This window comes from Triturus cristatus, chromosome 5_2 (assembly GCF_964204655.1).
Source record: "Triturus cristatus chromosome 5_2, aTriCri1.1, whole genome shotgun sequence".
Lineage (NCBI taxonomy): Eukaryota > Metazoa > Chordata > Amphibia > Caudata > Salamandridae > Triturus > Triturus cristatus.
The window spans coordinates 1,006,338,242-1,006,362,431 of record NC_140588.1 but is presented as its reverse complement, the minus strand read 5'-3'; the positions used below and the strand labels follow the sequence as shown (position 1 = coordinate 1,006,362,431).

The following is a 24,190-nucleotide window of genomic DNA, read 5'->3' as shown; positions in this document are numbered from 1 at the left end:
CGCCTGATTACAGCGGAGCTGGTATATTGCTGAGAGTGCAGTGAGGTTGGGTGAGTTGTGATTTAAAACGGCTTGGTGGTGGTCCCAGTACCCGAGGGTAAATTAAATTTTAATAACTGGGCCGTCACCAGCGATTCCCTTCTCATGCATATGCTTTGGGTTATTAGCCAAGGCTTCCTGGAGGGAAGCAGTAAGGGGATGACCAGTCTTTCTGGTCAGTGCCTGCCTTGTACCTGTTGTCCCGCCGTCGTCCTCCTACCGGTAGGTACCACAACACTAAGTCTGTTTTATTTCACCACACCTTTTTAAAAAAACGGTCCTGAGGAAAGCCAGAACACTCTAAGGCCCTGGCTGAAACATGTCGACCATCTGAAGGACGCAAGGGGCAGTAACTCGCCACCCTCACGCGTCCTGTAGCCTTACTTTTAACCGCTGGTGACGGCCCAGTTATTAAAATTTAATTTACCCTCGGGTACTGGGACAACCACCAAGCCGTTTTAAATCACAACTCACCCAACCTCACTGCACTCTCAGCAATATACCAGCTCCGCTGTAATCAGGCGTCGTAGCACACCCGGGACATACTAGGTGTCACTGGGTGGGCCCGATGATGAAGCATGCCACCAACTAGGTTGGTGGGTGAGGGCTTCATGAATACACCAACAAGGTGCCCGTGACAGAACTAATTTGAGTACTGTAACACTTTGGTCAACTTAAGCTAGTCCTCTTTGTTTAATCACATATAAACCCTCGGGGACTCGGACTAGCTAACTAGTCCTCTCTCTCCCTCTTGTTACACGCAAATATTTTGATTGCCACAGTACATCAAACAGCTAAAGGCAAAAAACTCACACTTAAATTATAGGTTGTTCGTTCCCCTATCAGCTCTGAGAGACGACCTTCCGTTACCTTACCAAGTACAAAAAAGTAACACCCAGAAAAAACTGTATTTGGCATCAGAAATGCCTTACATACTGTAATACTACCTTTGCAATATATAGGTTGGAACAGCAGTGTAATCTACATTACCTTGAACCTGCCACAAGCCCATCCAGAACATATTAGCACTTTAAATAAACCAACACTTGACTACACAATTGACATCTTGTTTCATTCAACAGAAACATAAAGCAACATACTTTACATTGACTATTTTAGAACAGGTAAACCCGATGATATATGGCGCTGAAAGTGTGCTGTATCAGAAGAAAGCCAAATTGACAAAATGTGTCCAATGATTTGATAGAATGGCATTAAAATAATTACACAACTTATATGGATAATAAAGAGCCTGTATGAGCTTCCTGAGGACTGTACATTTGAATTCGACCCCATCCTACATTCACATAGTTCTCTCTGATGGGATTCCCATACAGGGTGAACTTCAGAGTGCTCTTATATGACATCGCTTGAAGGGAGTGTCAGGAAGCAGAATTTGGTTGGTGGTTTAAAGAAATTAGCCAAATTGTACATAAGGTAATGTGTATAATTTTTCACAAACCCATTAGTTGTCTTTTGAACACCACAAGTTGTAGAAGTAATTAATGGTGGCTTTGGCAAGTACTGGTTCCAAGTGGGGGCTCTCAGCAGGTGTGAGAGAAGAGACAAAGACAAAGAGGTTTCCAGGAGGCCAGATACTGTCGCTCAGAGATTTGCTGCTGCGGAGAACACCACAGTGGGATCTAACGCGTAGTCTGGCAGACCAACGATGCACCTTAGATGGTTTGGCTGGCAGCTAGGTCCCAGTCTTCTGTCAGTTCTTTTGCCACTTTTTGCTGGAATTTCTTCAAAGACTCAACTTTCAAGGTTAGGCAGGAGCAGCCCTGCTAACACCACTTCCAAAGGTCCAGGACCTGGGTGGCTATTCTTGGGGGGGGATAGGGCTCACAACACGCAAAGGCCAGGCTCAGGGTTCAAGGTCCCTGGAGCTTGTTATGTCCCTGTAGCTCAAACAGGAGGCCAGTTAACGAGTCCTCTGAATGGCACCGCTGTTGGGCTTCGTGGATAACACCCAGACTCAAAGTCATGTGACCCAGGACACAGCACCAAATGATTAGGACAGGAAAATGCCAACTGTCCAAAATTGCCATTTTTCAGAATTGACTAAAAATTGTAAAATGTATTTTTGTTAGGAGATTTTAATGTAAATGTGTCCAATCACGCTTTAAGAGTTTTTGACTATAGCGATAGGGAGGAGGCTTTTAATATCTCCCCTGCGATATTCCCAACTAAATTAAAAATTGATTTCTGTGGTCGTATTCTTTGGGAGCATTCAAGGGAATAGGATTGGTTCATTGTGAATGGGAGAATGGATAAGGACATTCCGACAAAACACACTCGTATTTCGAGTCCTCTATCGGAGATTATTTGATTGCATCCTATTCTTCTTTTCTTTACTCTTGGTTGGATTTGAATATAATTGATAACACTCCGTGATCATAAGATACTCTCCTTCAATATATATTTTGTTAGTAGGAGCACGTTTTGAGAATATTAAGGGGGATAAAATAAATGTTATTGTGCTAAATTGGAAAACTACTAAATAGTAGACCTAAAGGAAAGGCTCAAGGTAATTACATCTGACACGCAAGCTTTGGCATCAAGATCCTCTTATCCAATTTGATTAGCATATGAAGTCTTTTTTGGGTGCGCTTGAACCCCTATTTATCTAGAGGCCACCTAGCAAATTGCCACTGTCTAAACACTCTCTAAATAGGGTGGTTAATCTAAAGGCTGTTTCTATTCTTCTCTGTTGAAAGTAACCAAATAATCAGGTTTTTTTTAAAGAAGAAGAGTGAGACAGAAAGCTTCCTAAAAGAAATGATATGGTGGATTGATTTAAGAGAGGCTGTGAGAGCAAAGGATATGAGGAGGGTTTAGTTGCCTAGTGCAAATGGTTGTGGTAAGATCCATGCCTATCCCAATTAAAGAATGGGATTGGATTAATTTTTTTACTGAATTATAAGCGGAGTTCCGAGCATTGCCGCAGTTTGCTGTGTGGCTCTTCCCAGCGCTGCCTTTTCAAAAATGCTGTAACGCCAAGGAGCCCACTACAGGAGTCTGCTGCCGCCGGAGTCTGCTGCCGTGTGAGAGGCGGCCTGTGGTTTTAGCACCCATTGTGCTGCCCCCTCCAGCGGTGTTAGAGGCTTTTGTGAGTGTTGCCTCCCATCCTGTTCGGTTGCAAAGCTGCTTGGCCCCAGCATTCTTTACAGGAGCCAGATAAGAGCGGAAGACGCATGGACAGTCCAGGAGGCTCGAGTAGGAGCAACAGCCAAAAGCAGCTTTGGACTGCTGGCACTGCCTATATTGCAGGGGAGTGAGCAGTAAGAAGCAGGAGAGCTATGTGTCTGCATCAAACCCCAGTGGTCCTTCCATTATCTACCTTCCCCCAAGTGTTGTCGCTGAGATTTTCATTCTCGAGTGCCCTGCCTGGGGTGCCGAAACAAACCCAGCATCCGCTAAAGGTGTCTTTTGGCTGCCTAAGAAATCGAGAGGTAAGAAGGCAGTGCATGTGGTTCAGGGAGAGCAGTGGTCCCGTTGGGGGACTTCACTGGCAACTTATGAGCCCAAGTAATGAGGCAAGGCTGGGTGTCTTGCAGTTTGCAGAGTGAAGCGGAGGCCTCTTTTCTTCCGAGACAACCGTATAGGCCAACCTCTACAGTGTATGATGGAGTCTGTGGTTATCAGCGAGCATTATCAACTGTTTAACTGGGCCATTTCCTTGCTGAAATCCCATGACTGTTAGTGAACTATACAGTGGGACTCGAGTGCTTTCTCAGTGATCAGGCAAAATCAGTGGGCTAACAAAAGCACACCTTCCCAACAACCTCGAATGTTTGGTGCGGATAGTCCACAAGATGCCCCACCAGCTCTTAGAATCCCTTTAACACTGCACACTATCTCTGTTACTCCCTCGTGTTGGGGGTATTCGGGTGAGCCAGTCCAGAGGCTCCAAAGTTGGCGTGTGCTCGTTCAGAGGCACAGAGGTTGTGGATTTCCAGTCTAGGCTACTGGCTCCCCTTCCTCTCTTGATGGGGCCCGAGTTTTTACAGGGGCTGTGTTGAACAGAGCTGGAGTGGATTGGACCTTCTGGCAACCCAAAGCTGAAACGAAGCTGAAACTAAGCAAATTAATTGGTCTGCAGAAATAGTCAAAGGTAGGGGTTCTCATTCTGCAAACAAATATTGATTCTGCTCTGCTGGTGGCCCTGGTAGCCCCTGCTCCGGAACAACTTAACCTTTCTTGTCGACAGTGAACCGGGTCTACGGCTAAACAATAAATTATTGCCACTGCTGCCAAAGTCTTCCACTATGGTGAGTTCTAAGGGTGCCTACAAGTATCAGCATTTAAGTGTCCCAAGTAGATTTGGGCATACGCCCAGTGTGGATAGCTCTAAAGAAAATCCCGCTTTGTGTATTCTATGTAAATCCAAACGTCATAGAATGGGCAACAGGCACATCTGGGGAAATTAACCGCACAACGCATGAAAAAAGCAAAATAAAAGTATCACTACTATGAAAGTACACAATATTATAAATGATTCACGTTTTTGGGGGGTTGGAGCAGTTATAAATGAAGAAATATTGGGAGATAAACATGGTGTGAAGACACGGTCTGAGGAGGTTGAACCTCGACTGGGGGTGAGTGTCTGAAAAGTTTCAGCGCTCCGTCCATCTCCTTGTGTTTGCTTTGTTCGCCCTAAGTTGGCAGGGTATGCCCAGACGTGGGTCCCTTGCTCACTTTGCCACTGGATTCAAGCTAGCCTGGCAGATGAAGGGTGTTACCCAGAAACAGGTCTCAGGATGCTTGTTTCCGGTTCAGGAAAGACCTGGCTTGGCAGTTTGGGCTGGACTGTTCCCATGAGGCGCAGGGTCAAGACTGATTTGCATATAGCTGGGTTTAAACTAGGTGGCGAAGTGAGCTAAAGAATGATGATGGATTCAACCCAGATCTGTGACTGGGTGTGAGTGTCTGAAAAGTTTCAGCGCTCCGTTCATCATCTCCTTGTGTTTGCTTTGTTCACCCTTTTTTTTTTTTAAATATCTTTTTATTGAGAGTTCATAAAAACAAAATCAATCGATACAGAACACATTTGTAATAGAATTAATTAATACGGTACGGAGCACGTTGGTACAAAAATATTTTCAAATTTCATCAATTCAGAACTTAATTATAAAGTGTAAAAATAAATTCAACGATTCAGATCTTAATTATAAAGTGCAAAGTGCATAAGAAGAAACAATCTAGCAGATTGTTAGTTAAGATAATATAGTTAAAAATTGAAAATTTTTTAAAATTTAAAGGCTGTCAGAAGATATGGAAAAAAAAAGAACTAGGTTTCAAACACCCTCCAAAACTTCTCATATTTCTTAAGTGCCCCTGATCTCAGTGCGTATTTCCTTTCCCTGCCCTGGATTCGTAATAATTTTGCCTTCCAAGCCTGAAAGGTTGGTACTTGATCGGTTTTCCAGGACTGCAAAATAAGGGATCTGGCTATTAAAGAGGCTATGAAAAGGGACTCGTCATATGGAGTGTGGCTCATAGAGCAGCCTAGTACAGGAACTAAGTTGTCAAACATTATAGTGGCTTTAAGCTCCAGGGAAAGGTATTTTTCAATTTCCTTCCAGAATGGCTGGATTTTTGGACATTCCCAGACACTATGTTTCCAGTTCCCTTTCTCCTCACACCGGAAACATTTATCGGCAACTAGGGGGAGGATACTGTGGAGATAAGAAGGAGTTCTATAAATCAACCATTTATTATAAAATTGCATGCGTCTAAAATTAGCGCAGCGAAATTTTTTTTATTAAATTTGTTTATCTTATCCCATACGTACTGGTTGATTTCAATATTTTCCCTCTTTTCCACCTCTCAATGATCCTGCTGGAGGATTCCTGCCCTTTGTCCTCTTTTAATAATTTAATCCAAATACTCATCTTTTTTTGAATTTTATTATTCAGAGCTGTCGAGACGATTTCTTTATGGTATAGATTTCCTATATCCAACTCTCTAAGCCTTGGATTGAGCATACAGAAAGACCAATTCAAGGTGGAATAAGAGAGATGTACATGTCTGGAAATTTCATGCCATGACTTCCACCTATTTCCGGTAAGGAAGTCTTCAATCTTTACAAAGCCATTTTCTTTCCATAGATTTATTGTTTTACTGTCCATGTCTCCCTCTTCTCCCAAGTTAAAGTTGTTCAAATCCGTTGTATTACTTATTCTAGGAATAGAGTAAAATTTCAAAAACTGAGTTTTCTGTTTGAAAATCCACTGGAGGGACTTATAACGAACTTTCTTTGGATCTTTCGCGGTTTTAATCGGATCAGATATTTTTACTTCTGACAGCATCTTCTTCATAAAAAAATTGTCTGCCTCGTTAGTGTCTGAAAAAAAAAAACTAAAACTATGATGTGCAAAGGATGCAAAGTAATAATCTCTAATATTTGGAAGGGACAGTCCTCCTTGTGCAGAAGGAAGGTATAAAGTGTTGCGTGCAAGCCTAGGAACTTTTTTGGCCCAGAGAAAAGAGGAAATCAGGGTGTCCACTTTTTAAAAAAAAGAGACCTGGATTGCACAAGGTGCAGCATCGAATAAAAAATTAAAAAGAGGTAGAACCGACATTCGTATTAATGCTGCTCGTCCCATTAAAGACGGGGTAATAAATTCCAACGATCTAAGAGAGACCCAACCTTTTTTAGCAAAGGTGAAAAGTTTAATAAAAACAGATCTTCCAGATTATCCGATATGTATATTCCCAAATACCTCTTTGGTAAACAGTGCAGTTTACTAGAATAATTTCCGTCTTGTTAACATTAATTTTGTAGCCCCCTAATTTTTGGAAAGCCGAGAATATTTTTAAAATTTTCAATTGACTAGAGGTTTAAGAATCTAAAAAAAGGGCGATGTCATCCGCGTATAATTTTATATTAGTCATGCCAGCTACTGGGACTGTTTCGGTCCGTATATTCCTAATCGCAATCGCCAAAGGTTCTATAAATAACGCGAATAGAATTGGCGACAGGAGACATCCTTGTCGCGTACCTCTAGTGACCAGACATGTCCCAATATTAGAATTGTTGATGATAATCTGAGCCCTAGAATTCATATATAGATGTTTTAAAATAGTGATAAAAACCTCCGGGAAATTAAAGCTGTGCAAAATAGCAAAAACGCAGTCCCATGACACTAGATCGAAGGCCTTCTCCGCGTCTAAAAGCCAGATTTGAGCCTTCACTTTATTAGATTTAAAAAAAAATCTAGTGCCTCCAATACATACTTTGTGTTTGAGTGGAGATGCCTGCCTGCGATAAAACCACACTGATCGTTAGCTACCAGACATCCCACTATTTTACTCAAACGGTTTGCTAGAAGTTTTGTAAAAATTTTGTAATCTGTGTTTAGAAGACTTATGGGTCTATATGAATTTATATTTTCATTGTCTTTTCCTTTTTTTAAGATGCTAACCACCACAGCTGAATGGAAAGAGTCTGGCGGGCATCCTCCTTGGAGTAGGTCATTCAGCAAAAGTAAAAATTCTTTATGTAAAGTTCCTCCAAATTTTTTTTAAAATTCAATAGGAAGGCCATCCTCTCCGTTAGCCTTGCCGTTAGGCAGGGAACTAATCACCTCGGCTAATTCTAACGCTGAGAAATCCTCTATGAGGTATATCTTGCCCCATCATCCAATTTCGGTATTGGCAGTTGCTCTAAGAGCTCCCCAATAGAATCAGACGATGCCCCTTCGGTCTCTTGATAGACTCCCTCATAGTGTTTCAAAAACAACTCGCCAATAGAGGCTGTGGTCTTAGCATACAGATTGGTAATGGGGTTTATTAATTGATCTATTCTATTGCGAGCCTGCTTTTCTTTGGCTTGCCAGGCCAAGAGCTTTCCTCATAGATCCTCTGGGCATAGAGATTACTATTAGTTTCACTTAGGTCATAGTAAAAGTCCCTCATCCTGCTCTTAGCCTCGTTAAGTTTTTGCCCAGAGTGCGTCGATCTGACCCTATAGTGTTCTTGGGTTGCCTCCGTGAGATCAGTTTGAAGTTTTATTTTCTCCTCCTTTCTTGCCTTCTGCTTTGGTATTTCTTTAGATGTTATTAACCCACGCAGAGTGGCCTTAAATGCGTCCCAAATCGTATGCATTGGGGCAGTGCTTCTATTCTGTGTAAAAAACTGCTCGATAAATTCTTCAATGTCTGCACACCATTGAGGATCAAGGAGGTTAAGATTATTAAAAAACCATCTTCTAGCAGGGCTTATATCTTGTAATCCCAGCTTTACCTCCATGGAGACTGCAGCATGATCGGAGAAAACATTAGACAAGTGTGCGTAATTATATAACTCTAAATCATGAGAGGTTAAAAAAAAATCTAATCTAGATGCAGAGTTATACTTTGCTGAATGGCATGAATTTTCTCGTTTAAGAGGATTAGAGAATCGCCAATGATCCATGATATCAAGGTCCAATTTGCAAGTTTGGATAGCCAAAGCAGTTTGGAGTTTATTTTGACGACGATCTTTTTGGAGGAGTCTAGTAAGGGATTCTGAAGGAAATTAAAGTCTCCCCCCCCAAAATATTGACACAGGGAGCCCCGTTATGGCATTCTTTAACTGCAAAATTGGCAAAGAGTCATCTAAAATTGGTGCATACATTGTAGCGAGAATTATGTCTATATTATTTAATTTACCGTAAGCAATTGCCCATCTACCTCTATGGTCTGTGGCTGTACCAGCCAAAGTAAAACCTACATGTTTTCCTATTAATATACATACTCCTCTCTGTGCCAGCCCAGCTGAAGAAGATATCTTATGGCCTGCCCAGTTCTTCAAAATTTTATCTAAGTCATTCCGATCTCTGTAATGGGTCTCTTGTAGATAGATAATATCTGGGTTTAAATTTGTATTAAAAGAGATAAACTTCAACATATTATTAATTCTTTGAGAGGAAAATGATGAAATATGCAAGAAGGCAGCCGTAGCTGATAAATATGGCTAAACGAATTTTAAACCTCAGCCTGAGTAGATGAGCATTAAGCAACATAAATAGATAAATAATCATACAAAAACTCCCGCAAATAAACTCTTTAAGCAAAAAGGCAGACAAAGAGTGCAGTTATATACTAACAACGGACCCTTGGTTTGTGCAAATGCGCAAATAAGGAGCAAAGACATCTCTCTAAGCAAATAGGCAGATAAACAGTACGGTTGTATGATGTCAGCAAAAACCTTTCTTTGTGCAAATGAGCAAAACAGCAGTGCAGTTATATGACAATAGCAAAACCTCTCTTTGTGCAAAAAGGCAAATGGATAATGCGGTTATGCAACAATTTGGAAATGAGCAGCAAAAACCCTTTCTTTGTGCAAATAAGCAAATAGACAGTGCAGTTGTATAATAGCAGCAAAAACCTCTCTTTGTGCAAATAGGCAAGTCAAGAGTGTGATTATATAATAACACCAAATCCTCTCATTGTGCAAATAGGCAGACCATAACGAAACGCATCAGTCTAGATGCAAAAGCAGATAACCTTGTCCGTACCATAACTGTGTTGAACTTAGTATTAAAACAAATGATTCTTCAATATATGAACTCTGTATTTTTCCCCCCCTGCAACACCCCCCTTCACCTCCTCTCCTCCGCCCCCCCCCCCTAGAGCGGACGGTACCCCCCGTGTCCCACTTCCGTCCTTCTCTGAAGTTTCTTCTTTTTGGATGCCATGTCATTGCATCCTTGTGTGCTTCCTGTCCCCACCATAGGCCCACCATTTAAATAGAGAGAAAATTAGCAGTAAGCTATGCACCTAAGCCTTTGAGGAATGACTGAGCTTCGTATAAGTTTGTAAAAATAAAAAACTTCCCTTTGGCCAATACTTTAAGTTTTGATTGCTGCACAATCATAGCTTGGGCTCCCTTGCTTTTAAAAGAATCAATCAGTTTAACGAAGTCCCTACGTCTGTGAGCTGATGCTGCGGACATATCTGAAAAAATCCGAAAATTATTCGCACCGTCGGCGTTGAATGATTTCTTAGAATATGCAGTGTTTAAAATGTTCTCCTTTACCCTAAAGTCAGAGAAATTAAGCAAAATTGTATGCGGATATTTCAGATTATTTGGTTTATATGCCGGGACTCTGTGCGCTCTTGTGATTGTTAAATCTCCTTGAAGCTCAGGTATGGCTTTCTTCAGAAGGGACTCTGACCACTTAGCTACATCCTTATCTTCCAGAGCCTCTGGTATGCCTACCAAGCGTAAATTAGACCTCCTATTATAGTTTTCAAGGTCCTGCATTTTTTCCGCTAGCTGGGTTCTCTCTCTGTTGGCCACTAAAAGATCTTTCTGTATTGTCGATAGAGAGTCCTCTAAGGATGAAATCCGAGTTTCGGCTTCAGTGACTCTTAAGGGGAAGTTCCCAAAACTTTCTTCCATTTTTGTAAGCCTGCTGTGCAAGTGAGAGATTTCCTGAGCCTGGGAGTTTTTAAAATCTCGTAATTCCTGAAGGATGGTTCCGAGCAGAGTTTCAATAGAGTTCGCTTTTGTGGCATTCGGGAGGGAAAACAGCCCATCCTCTTGGGAGACCTGAGATGCCTGTGGGCTTAACTCTTGACTTGGAGGTTTCGTAGTACGCATGTGGCTAGAGGTTATAGACAGCTGAGCCGGAGGGTGAGAAAGGATCAGGGGCAGTGCAGTGTGGGAAGAATTCCTGTTTTCAGAAGTTGGTACTGTAGGGATTGCTTCTTTAAAGCCTTCTTCCAAGTCTTCCAGGTCTTCATGGCCCGACGCCGCTCCCTGTACTGCCCCTTCTATCTCAGGTGTTATGAGATTGTGGCTGGTTAAAACCCCTCTGGTATTTAAACCACCTTGCTCCGACTTGCCACTTCCCCCCGCTTGATTCGCCCCCCCCTCGTAGAGGAGTGCTCGAGAGTTGCCCCTGATGGAGAAGGAGTTTGGAGAAAAGAGGATATTGCTTAGGGGTTGACTGACCCCCAAACTCCTTGGCTGGGGGTAAATTATTGAGGACATTGTCCACCCAGCCTGGCTTTATTCCTTTGTTCTTTGTTCTTCCCCTCCACCTCGTCTCTTGCGCCTTTCTCGCCTTTCTCACCTTTTTCGGCGGCAACTAATAGGCTCAATTCTGTTGAATGTTCAGGCAAAGATAGATTGGCTGCATCTACGTCCCTCTCGATCCCCTGTTGGTCGTCTTCGTTGTCTTCGTTATCTTCATCGTCATCATCTTCATCGCCTCGATCTCTCAGAGCATTACATTTGTTTTTACCTGCCCGCATCTCAACAGTCTTTTGTTTCAGGGCGTTTTTTTGTTGAGTTTTCCTTTTATTTCTCCTCCCTCCATTTGCCACTGGCGAGGTTTGTGTCATCGACTTCAGCAGCTCCAGTCTGGCCTGTTTGCCCTTTGTTTTTGCCGCCATCTCTATGTGGAGATTATCCGATACAATGCGGTTAAGCAAAAACACCGCCGTTTAACGCCGTAAGGCGTGGAGGGCGGGGCAGGGTAGGAGATGTGACAATCTGGCCTAAGAGGGTTCCTGTGTTCCTCACCTCTCACCGCCTCTCCATTTTTCTATAGTGTGTCGCTTGCTGCACTGCAATGGCCTGAAACGGCAAGGCGCAGACGAGTGGTGGACAAGTGGATGGGTAGCAAGCGGCAATGCTTTGTTCACCCTTGAGGAGGTTTTACCTCCAGCTAACCACCAAGCGAACAGTATGAACTGTGGTGGGACGGTACCAGCCCCAGTAATAGGGCCGGATGATGATAGTAACAACAGAGTAATCTCTACTGTAGGCTGCCAAATGCTGCCAGCTACATTCAGTGTTAACGGCACTGTGTCAGAGAGTAAAGCAGCCAAACTAGAACGAAGTAGAGAAAATGTGCATGTTGATTGGTGAAGAGCAAATACCGGAGTGTTTGGGAGAGGACTGGATGCAAAAAACTATCACTGAACATAAAAGATTATCACCTCCCTCAGTGGATATAACTTTGCCCAGGACAGTATCCCTGTGCCAAGACACACCTCGAACTAGCTGATGTGCACTGTGGCCTGAGGCATTAACAGTGAACTTGGCTTTCTCCCATAACTATACACTGCCCGACGTCCCAACCAAAATGATGAATAACAGAGAGTATGGCTAGAAGTAGTATTTCACCAATCAGGATGAAAGAATTATCAAATGCCAACTCCTCCATGAAATACACCATGGCTGCAAATCCAATGCCCACCGTTAACAAAACCAGGGGTCTTCCTGGCCAAGAGTATGGCAGCACAGAATCCATTCCGCGACGCTGACCAGGACTTTAGTCTACTGATCCCTATATTCTCTCGAACAGATACTAAGTTCCAGGCTATCACTATTAGAGAATAAGAGATAATAAATGCAATGCCGACTTATTAACATTAATATTAGAAGCAAAGCCTTAAAAAGGATTAAAGCAGATCTGTCAACTCAGACGATCAACTGCCTCTCAGCCTACCCTCAAACTGGTATGCCGGCGAAAGCCTCACTATCGTTCCTGACCCCCAATGATAGTGTGGGTCACGTAGCAGTAGCAAGTATGAAGGATGAACAAGTAATCCCTGTTAAGTCCAGAACTGGAGGTCCTACCAAAGTGACACAGACTGCTACTAGAACAATCTAGCGCAACTATTAATCAAACCACCAGGGACACTTTCTGAATGTACCATTTACAGAGGAAGAGAATAAAAAGGCCCAAACACCAAGGCAAGCTTTTTAGGAGACGTGGGCTGCAAACAGTAGCATAGCGGAATTTGCACCACTGGACTACATGTGCTTGCAATTGAGGCAACTAGTCCCAGTAGAGAGAGCAATTGGGGGGTTCTCTACTTGGATCTCAAAAAAACTGAATTATACAACAATAGAAGTCACATCATCTACTATTCCGCTATGTATGCTGCATGGAAGATTTTCTAAGGTCCAGGGGAAAATGCTGATTCTAATAGACATTATCAATTTTCATTTAAATTCAAATCAGTATGGCTAACCCGTTACCCAACTAGTGTTGGTAAAGAAGCAATATGCGGAATAAAGGCTAAGGTGAATGTCAGTGCAAAGCATATCATGATAATTAGTGTGACTTTAATATACATCCTTCAGAAAGCCTCTGGGATGACTTCATAAGTGAAGAGGTAGCGAGCTGGGGTGTCCCGATACCAGATATTGGAAGTTCCGTTCCACTAAGCAGACATAAATAAAAAAGGGAGAGTATTTGCAAGTCTCCTATCTGGTCAGCCATTAAGCTCTCTAAATGGTCGAACTACTTCGGATAGTTATCACAGCCAGTTTTATTGATTATATTTTATTCCCAAATGACCTATAGGAATTTGTGATGGATACAGAGGTAGTTCAACAGCCTGAGAGCGATCATTCTCTGTGTTTTAGATGCAGGATCTCTGTAGGTATCAAAAGTAGAGTGGAGGACCGCAGAGTGGAGGACCGCAGAGTGGAGGACCGCAGAGTGGAGGGCCGCAGAGTGGAGGGCCGCAGAGTGGAGGGCCGCAGAGTGGAGGGCCGCAGAGTGGAGGGCCGCAGAGTGGAGGGCCGCAGAGTGGAGGGCCGCAGAGTGGAGGGCCGCAGAGTGGAGGGCCGCAGAGTGGAGGGCCGCAGAGTGGAGGGCCGCAGAGTGGAGGGCCGCAGAGTGGAGGGCCGCAGAGTGGAGGGCCGCAGAGTGGAGGGCCGCAGAGTGGAGGGCCGCAGAGTGGAGGGCCGCAGAGTGGAGGGCAGCAGAGTGGAGGGCAGCAGAGTGGAGGGCCGCAGAGTGGAGTGGCACATAGAGGAGTGGCACATAGAGGAGTGGGGCATAGAGTAGAGTGGCATAGAGGAGTGGGGCATAGAGGAGTAGAGTGAAGTGGGGCAGAGTGAAGTGGGGCAGAGTGAAGTGGGGCAGAGTGAAGTGGGGCAGAGTGAAGTGGGGCAGAGTGAAGTGGGGCAGAGTGAAGTGAAGTGGAGCATAATGGAGTGGTATAGAAGGAAGTTGAGTGTCATAATGTGTTAGCGGGGTAGAGTGTTGCAGATTGGAGTGGCATGACGGTCAGAGCCGAGTTGTGTAGAATGAAGTATGCATGGTGCGGTAGCTCACTGCCATTACAGACAACACGTTTTAATTTTTAATTTGAGATGACCATTACATTTGCACAGACATACAGTTTTACTGATAAAACTATACAGCGCACAAACAATAATGTGTGGAAATAACATCACCTAGTGTACTGATTTGTTTTGATCGTATTAAAATATTGGTTTCCACCACACTTCAGAAATGCAAAAAAAAATTGCTTCAGTTGTGCTTACCTATTCTGAAATATTTCGTATTTCTATTACAGACATTTAAATGTTATGTGCTAGAGAAAAACGTTCCTTTTCCACCTCCAGTATCCAGCAAGATTGTCACATAAATCCTCTCACTTTGAAGTCAGCTAAAGAAAAGTAAACACCAAGCTCCATCCGAAGACAGAGACTAGATAAGAACAAAATGTAAAGGCCTGTTTATAGAAAGCGAGGGCCTGTGGAAGAATACAAGGAGCGATGGTAAAAGGACAATGCTACACGGGAGGGACAACAACATACTGGACAGCCTAAAACAAAAACAAAAAGTCAGCAAATAGAAAGCAGGCATGCCAAACCACAAAGCCGAAGGTAAGGCATCGGCTGAATGCATTCCCAGGGAAGCTCCAGAAGGTCCCCAGCTGCCATGTCTGGTAGGCTTCGACCTGACCAGACTACCAGATGCTCGTAGTCGAGCACTGAAGGCAGAGGAACACCACTCCCGTTCACGTCCCAACACACAGCCAATCAGAATTTCATTCTTGGCTCAAGCATACATTTCAGCACTGGCCTATATTTTCTTTTTACTACTAATTTATGGCAATAGGTCTATCAGTAATGTGCTATTTTATTCAATACCCTCCAGGGGGATTGGCTGCGCTATAGAAATTGACTGATTGAATGTTAATGACGTGAACTATGCAATGCCTTTGTTTTTCCATTTCCTTGCGTCCCGAGGCGGTTTCTCAAAGTCACACGAGGTGGGTTGCATTAACAAGCAGCCGCTTTGGTGGCAGAATAAAACGCATGCATGCGCCCTTCCAAGAACAGAATTTTTCCCCGGGATGCTAATTGGACCGCGAACCTGATTTATTACCCTCAGCACATAAAGCGGCTCAAAAAGGCTTGGGATTTAGGAATGACGGATAGACTGGTTTGAGACAATGCATCATGGTGCCTGAGGTCAATACCGTATGAGAAAATGCGGAGTGTCTGCAGACAGTCCCCAGGAGTGGGGAGACGACAACATGAACGAGCAGTCCCTTTTGTAATAGAGTCCTAATCGCTGCCGGGAAAGATGTTGGCTACTTTGTTATCAGCCAATACAGGTAACAAACGTCCCCCCAAGACGGACATGAAGAGGCTGCACACCAGCAGTGTTAATGTGGACATTAAACTCCCTTAAGAATGACATCACGGCTGAACTGTGGCACTTCACTTAATTATGGTTCTGGATTCTGCCGCATTCGTTTCTGAAAATGAGCAATAAGCACTTCAAATGAGTGTTTTGTACGGCCAGGGCCCTAGGGCTGGGGTAGTGAATAACGTGCTGCGATTCCATATTCACAGAGGTTTTGTTGACAGGCTTTCTTGTAACCCCGAGAACATATGCAAGGTATTCACCATGAAGCAGCAAACGTGGCTAAATCACCGTTTAGAGGCAATGGCAGGCGTGAAAATTCGCAAAATGCTGCAGCACTTTTTACACCAGTACACTGATTGACAAAGTCTGCACAACCCTTGGGAAGGAGCGCCTTGGGAGTTTCCCCTCTGTATTTCACAAAGGCCTTCAGCTGGCCATTATACAAACAAAACACGCTAAATGCTGCTGCAAAATAGTGCAATAATCGGGTGCCCCTTTTAATCCCTAGTTTAGAGCAAATTCTAGATCAGGGTCTTAAACTGGTCACAAACAGTAGTGCACGCTAAAGTTTTACCACCTGACCTAATATGAGCTCTAAATGTTCATCACCTTGATGACTGCAAAGGACAGCTGCAAGTGGAATGGCTATTGGAGGACTGGTGAGTTTCCTGGTAAGCCTAATTTTGCTGTATAACTGTATTCAAAGCAAGCTAGCCTGGCTGATGAGGGGTGATACCCCAAAACGAGTCCCAGGACGCTTGTTTCCGGGCCAGGGAGGAGCTGGCTTGGCAGTTCGGGTGGACTGTTCCCATGAGCAGCAGGGTCAAGACTGATTTGCATATGGCTGGGTCCAAACTGGGGTGGCATAGTGAGAAAAAGAACGATTTATTAAACCCAGATCTCTTGATTGAGGGCGAGTGGATGAAAAGTTTCAGCACTCCATCCATCATCTTGTTGTGTTTGCTATGCTCGCCCTAAGTGGCCAAGGGTATGCCCAGATGTGGGTCCCTTGATTGCTGTGACACTGGATTCAAGCTAGCCTAACTGATGAAGGTTGACACCCCGAAACCAGTCCCAGGATGCTTGTTTCCGGTCTAGGGAGGGCCTGGTTTGGCAGTTCGGGCTAGACTGTTCCCATGAGGAGCAGGGTCTAAACTGATTTGCATACAGCTGGGTCCAATTGGGGTGGCATAGTGAGCAAAAGAACGATGGATTAAACCCAGATCTCTTGATTAGGGGTGAGTGGTTGAAAAGTTTCAGCACACCGTCCATTATCCTGTTGTATTTGCTAAGTCTGTTTTGGTCTAACTGGTTTGTTCATTTATTTATTTGTAACTCGCACACTATAGACTTAACACTAACTGGATGCCATGAATTATACAAAAAAGGAAGTAGGATGCAAGTAGGTAGAATGACAAACAAAAATTATGTAGTAGGAAAAACCTTAGAATAACGAATCTTTAAAGGCTTTGTGAATAGACAACAGTGACTCTTCCTTCTGGCTGTACAGAGATGTAACTTTTACTCCCTGAAACTTGAATTTAGTACCATCAACAGCGAAACATCAGCTGATCACAAGGGTCTGGAAGGTAATTGCCAATTATTAGAGTAGGGAAGGGGGAAGATGTTCCCAGACTAAGTTTACAGATCAAAGACATGATTTTAAAATCAATCCCACCATTCACCCAGCTGGATAAATTGCCATAAAAGTGACACAGGTTGGTTTAGCAGAGTCCGAAAATCAAACGCGACGCCACATTTTTGTAGACACTGAACGAGTAATGTGATCATCTGATACCACACCATTTATGACCCTTCCATAATCCAATCTTGAGTTCCTTAGACTGCCTACTATTAACTTATGTGAATTTATAAGCAGAAGGATGAAAGATCTTTCAAAGTCTGTGTAGCTTAAACCAGTAATATATAGTTAGTTTATCAAGTCCCAGATGACTGCCCCATTTTTACCCTGCCTTTAAAATTTCACCCAGACCTCTGAGAGTGGGGTAACGAATGAAGCACTGCAGATCCAAGTGGATGCTTTGACACCCCATCAATATTACTTCAGTATTAGAAGCATGGTGCTTTAAATCATTAAAGCTCTATCGGTCAGCAATTCTATGTAGACTTGGGTTAGTAGATTCAAATAAATGTATCGATTACCTAGCAAGCTGTAGGTAAAGCTGGGTATTACTGGCACAAAAATGACACTTAACTTTGATCTAAATCAAGTTTATGCTGCGATAAGTAAATGTTTAAAAGAAAAAAAGTGAGAGGGATGAGACCTGATACAGACCATCTTACTGGAAAAAATAAGGTGTAGGATCCAAGTTTAACACATTGGCCCCGACCCTGAAAGAACGATGTAAACCAACATGTTTTTTTTGTGCTTTTGCAGAGGCTCCAGCAAGCTCTCTCAATCACCCTAAGGTAGCAAATGGCCAGTTATAACTAAAGCGACCGAGAGCCGCCATTATCAGGACTGACAAGCGCCATTCATCAGCCATGACAAGTAAATTATCCAAGACATTCATATGTGCTACATTGGTAGCATGTCGGGTCTACAATGAGCCTGGCAAAAGTCATGGATAACATGCTCCTTATATGGAAGCCTTCTAATGAATACAGGCAGTTTTTTCAGTAACTTTGTCCAACTAAAGCAAACCAGAATATGGGAGATAGCAGCTCATGGCTTCTGGATCCAGGTGGAATTGTTTTTAAAAGTGGTGCTTCAGTTGGTTCAAACTACTAGTAACCAGGGATGATGAGAAGGAACAATAGATCGGCTGCCTGAACACAGGAGTAAGAATCTCAGCATCAACCCTTGCTGCCAGGGTCGAAAAGAGCTCTTCTGATTTAGATGTGAGCCTGAGTGATCAAAGGGAACCCAGACAGCCCAGTTCTGAAACGTCTTTAAAATAAAGTAAAGCTGTACAAACCCGGAGGAGATTATCACTGAGGGAGTAGATGGAGGGCTTTAATGCAGCCACCCCTTTGTTTGCGATTAACCAACTGCAGTTATTTGGACACGGTGGTTTTATTTTCCTTCAAAATCGCTTACAATCTATAAAAAATGGAGATGGATATCTAGACAGTGAACGCGGTGAAAGAATAAGTAGCATGACAAGTAGATTTAGACTATTAAAAAATGCTTATTCCTTAAACCTGGGAATGCCACTGAAAACCAAGCAAGCTTTTCAGTTTTGCTTTGAGTGCCGAATGATCAGAAACATCTTTTGTCACATTATTAAAATAATTAACAAGGCGGAGCCAATATGGGGTAATTTCTCCTGTCAGCTCCCAGTCGGGTACCTTTCCAAATACATAATCTAGTTGCGATGGGGAGAGAAAACCCTAAAAGTAAAACAGAATCACAAGGCATATCTATGCAGGCTTGAGCAAAGGAGATTCCTGGCAGCAGCTAAGATGGCAGCTGCAGTGCAGAAGGCTAGGACACTGGGAAGTGGCCTGAATTAAAGCTACCCTATGCACTGGTTGAGTCTCCCCTCGTGGATGAGGTTGGGGAAGGTCTCGCTGGAGTCACCTGAAGTAGAAATACCTTGAAGGAGCGCGCTCTTGCACAGGGGTGGGTAGCGCTCCACACAGGCCTGGGCACAGTGACGAGAGCAGATGATCAGTCAGGCGAGGCATGCCAAATTTCTGATTGGAGCAAGACTGACATAAGCAGTAGTAGCAGAAGGCACATAACCCCAAAGTCTGACGGGGACCTGCACCATAATCCATTGTGGAAATCCAAGTACACAATGGCTGGTGCAGAATCAGAAAGGAGGCAGAAGCTGTAGAGGTTCAAGAGACCCAGGACATGTACACAAAGGGCCCTCCCCTAGTGCAACCTATTATGTGAGAGGATAAGGGCATCACCCTGGACATCTGGTGAGTATTAATTAATACCCAAATGCCCAAGTATTTACCAGGGAAGAGGGTATTGCAAAAGTACAGACACTTTGTGTATATAGGAGCGCTTTGCAGGCGGGATGATTGGTTCATAGACATACCCTCACTTTTAGGGCAAGTCTCAGCAGCAGTTCCACACTCTAAGTTTTCTTCGAGTGCTTCTCCGCAAAGTGTGACGTAGTCTTGCAGAAACCATAGAGGGATCTATCCATAAACATTAGTTCCATACTTGGGATGCCATTAACAGTCTTTATGGTTTTCCTGGTTACATGTTAAATGGAATGTTGGGAATGGGGGTAGCTGTGAAGGGGACTCATCATCCCCTCATAGGGCCCCTGCCACATGAGATACGCAAAAGACGTATCTCATTATGTAGACTAGGTCAGTTGGAGACAATAGGTAGAAAGTATATAGTCTCGTTGCAGAGGGCTGCAGATAACTGATCAAGGTGAAAATACTCACACATATATAACGTCAAGAGGCTGAACTCCCTGACTAAAAGGGAGGCAATATGGTGATCCATCGAAGACCATATGTATGTTATGAGTTCAGTAGACACATCTTAATGGGGTGAGGGGTGGACCAAAACAGGACTAATTTGCCATAATAAAAACACGAGAGTAGTCACTTTTTCCCAAAAGAACCTACAACTAATAGTTACCCATGTGAGAAAAGATAAAGATGGGAGGTTCTTGTTGTTCAAAATCCTCTTGGATGTGCACCCTCTAACTGATGGAATCGCGTACTTCCCAAACGCGGCACAAGAGGCCTTTCTGTTGCCCTTCCTGCCAATCTTTGCAGAATTAACCGTCAGGAATACTATTTTAAGATGGGACTTCAACTTTGTATTGAATGGCAGGTTGGAGAGAACCAAGTTGGGCCACCAGCACTTCTGGGGTATTCTCAAAGTAACTTCAATTAGGGCAGACAAACTTGCTTGGGGATAGATGGAGGGAGTGATATCACTTAAATAAGGAATAAACGTTCTACTCTCATGTACATCAGACATATCCCCAAACTGACCTTATTTCTGTAAGGACACAAGTCAAATTGCAGTGTCTGACCATGTGCTAGTCATAGCACACCTAAATCCTAAGCTCTAACAACCCAGAGCTCCCTCTTGGCACATACTGGATGCCTCCCAGTCAGGCTTCCATGCCTCACACAGCACAGAGGCGGCACTGTTGGAGGTAACAGACACCATAAGGATGTCCTTGGACAGGGATGTCCCTGTGATATTGGTGCTGTTGGATCTGTCGGCTGCCTTCGACACCATCTCCCATCGGATCCTTTTGGACCGGTTGCGAGAGATTGGTGTCGGAGGCAGGGCCCTTAAATGGCTCCAGAATTTCTTGGTGGACAGAACCCAATGTGTTCAGCTTGGGTCATTTAGCTCCCAAACTACTAGCACTGATAAAGGGGTCCTCCAGGGCCCAGTCTTGAGCCCTACTCTGTTTAATATATACGTGGCCCCCCTGGCCTCAATCATCCGAGAGTGTGGGTTCGAAGCCATATCCTATGCTGATGATACCTATGTGATAGTCCCTATCGAGGAAAGTCCTGTGGTTACAAGACTTAAATTCCGCCATTGTATGATCAGCATAGCGAAGTGGATGAGGAAGAACTTTCTTCAGCTTAACTCTTCAAAGACCGAGATCGTCCTATATGGCAAAGCGAAGGAGATGTGGACCCCTGAGTGGTGGCCATCTGAACTAGGAGATGCACCTTCCCCCAGAGGCTGGGCGAAGAATCTGGGCATAAAAATTGACAATAACTTAGCAATGGATGAGCAGGTAAAATCAGTGGCTGGTGCCTGCTTTGGAACCATGCGAATGCTCAGTAGGATTTTTCCATGGATTCCGCTTACGGCCAGACAGACCCTTATCCAGTCACTTCTGATTAGTCGACTGACTATGGTAACTCACTGTTGGTTGGGATGAGGGAGGATCTGGCCGCCAAGTTACAGGTGGTCCAAAATACGGTGGCCCGTCTTGTTCTTAACAAGCCGGCTCGGACCCCCTCGCTACCCCTCCACACAACTCTAAGGTTAATTAAAAACCATACCCACTAGACTTTCTCTACTGTACTTCAGCAAACTTTCATACATAGCTAAAAATAAAGAAGGTACTTATGTAGATCTATGACTAAGAGGCAAAGAGGAGAAAAAGTACATTAAAGCTACCAGATCCCTTGGGGGGAAGCTGCTGATTTAGACAAACTTCAAGATTTTAGAAATTATTTATAACATTTTATACACTAGAGAGGAATGTTCTCAAATCTGGCAATTGCAATCTCTAGAGAAATAACTCTTCCCAAACTAAAAACAGAATACAAAGAAATGCTACAAGCTCCAATTACCCATGAGGAACTCTGACAAACTATGAAAACCTTAAAGAAAAACAAAGATTTGTGTGGCTAGACTAGATAGCATCGTAGAAAAAACCCAGCATATCTAAGGTATTCTTTCTGACCAGGAGAAACACACCAAGGATGTCCGTTCTTCCCTTTGCTATTTGCCTGGAGTGTTGCTTACCCTTGGAGAACCAGAAATCCCTCTTCCCAAGCTGGTTAACCAATCACAAAAATGTAAACAGTTTTTCTCGTTATAAAATTATTGTGGACTGAAATATTGAACTCAACACTCCCGAACAGTCAAAGATCTACAAACTAAATCCCTCTTCTGATGATCCATCAATTATATTAAATATTTAGTTATTAAAATGAATGAGCAAATACATTGTCTTAAAGTAAATTATACCTCCTTGTTACGAAAAATTATTAAAGATTATTACTATAGTCCAACTCCTGCTTATCGTGGATAGGCTGTATAAATACAATAAAAATTAACACCTTACCAAGGGTAATGTATCTCTTCCTGGCATTACCATTATCAAAGCTTTCTTCTCCTCTATACAAAAAAATCATGTTAAAATGTTCCCAGATTAGAGCTAAACCCAAAACCTGTTACGAATAATGAGATAAACTAACATGTGGGATGCTTAGCGCCCCTGAACTTTCATGTATACTATATAGCTACACAGCTGAGGATCATCAGAGAGGTGTCGAAGTCCAAATCTAGTCATTTGTGCGTGAGTTTGCTTTTGCCCCACGTGTGTCACTGTGGTTGTATGTTTGTAGAAATAAATGTATATATTTGTCTTGTTTTAAACTGCTACAGTCCAGATTACCGCACTACACGCTGGGAGTGTGGTCAAGATGATCAGGAAATCTACACCAGAAATATGCCGGATATTTTCTATGCTATTGCAATATATCCCTTTTTTGTCTACTTGATTAATGGTATCAATCAAATAAAGATGTTTACCTTCAGAGACTCTGGTCTCTGCTTTTATTAACAAACCACTTACCCTCACTTTAAGTTAGGGTCAGGGAGGTAGAGATTAACCCTGTTGAATGCATGAGACCATTAAGGTTTTTAGAAAAGGGCAGAAACATGTTGGATGAACCCAGGGGTATGCAAGGATCATAGTATCCACACCTATGCCCTGCCATTACCCAACAGTACTTTAACCATACCCAAGGTACCATGTTAAAAAAGGATACTTTGTGGCATACCATGAGGTATTTTAGTTGGAACTGTACCCATGCCATGCAGAAAAATATAATAATACCTAAGAACTCCTTCTGGATAGCCCAACCAGAGGTCGAGACCGCCCAGGTAGTATCACCTTACCAGGGTGGGACGAGGTGGCTTATGATGAAGCATGTCAGATTATGTGAGTGAGCTCACTTTGTCCAAATCTTGGAAATGGAAGTTTCTGTAAGAGACACTCGAGCATTTTTCAAAATAGAAAGGAATATCGGAGTAGCTTCTAGTATTTTACCAAGATGCTTTTGTCTAGCTGATCCAAGTCTTGAAGACATATTTAACGGCTTATTGGTGCACCTCCAACTAGTAGTGTTGAAGGTGCCCGATTCAGCTCTCTGCCCTAGAATGAGAAAACGAATAGTGTGGTAAACCCAAAGGAAGATGTCCAGAATGTTCCCCATTTTCACAATTTCATCTGCAGTTGGCAAGTGCAGGAGAAAATGCACCCCCTGTTTTCTAATACAAAAGAAGACCATAGTTTTGTTTGTGTGTAATATTAACACCTGGAAGGAAATCTTTTAAGGACAGGAATACTGTTTGAAGGGTGGAAAATAGAACTTACAGAAAGGACCCGGCAGTAAGCAACCATACAAACTTTGGAAAAGCTAATGACCAGGACTTGCGGTCTAGGCATACTATAGAGGTATCCAACAACTTGCTGGCAGGTACCAGCCAAATCTATTTCTCATCTTCACAACCCCTACGCAAAACCATGAAATCCTCTGCTCCTTACAGAGGATGGTCCCCTAACCTCATCTTGCTCCTTTGTGATGCACTTTGCCGACATTCAGGGGTTCTGGGTGTAAACATGCGGTTGTGGGGAGGTAGCTTAAGATACTCTACCATTCTCCTCTACCATTTTTCTAAAAACGTTTTAGTCAGAAATATAATTTATGATTTTCTTTCCATATCAAGTAGCAGTATCCTCCGATATGTGGGACTTTACCTTGGAGTATTTCTCCTTTCAAATGGAAGCATGCTCACAATGTTGCATGTACACGCTAACCCCTAAATAATATGCGGTCAGCATTTTTTGCCTTCTAACATTAAAAAATTAATTTTTTTGATGTTTTTGTAAATTTAGGTTGAAATATAAAAATATTTAAAGCCAAATCAGGATTACATTGTTGGCTAAATATTTAGATTTTGATTAATTTAATTATTTTATATGCAAATCTATCTAATCTAAGGAATTAATATATTACTTTCTTTATTAAAATACG

General features: G+C 43.1%; 1 protein-coding gene across 1 annotated transcript in view; it reads right to left on the bottom strand.

Annotated features, from left to right (window-relative positions):
- Nucleotides 1–24,190, bottom strand: part of C5_2H8orf48 (chromosome 5_2 C8orf48 homolog) — a 285,118-nt gene that overhangs the window by 102,835 nt on the left and 158,093 nt on the right. The window lies entirely within an intron of this gene.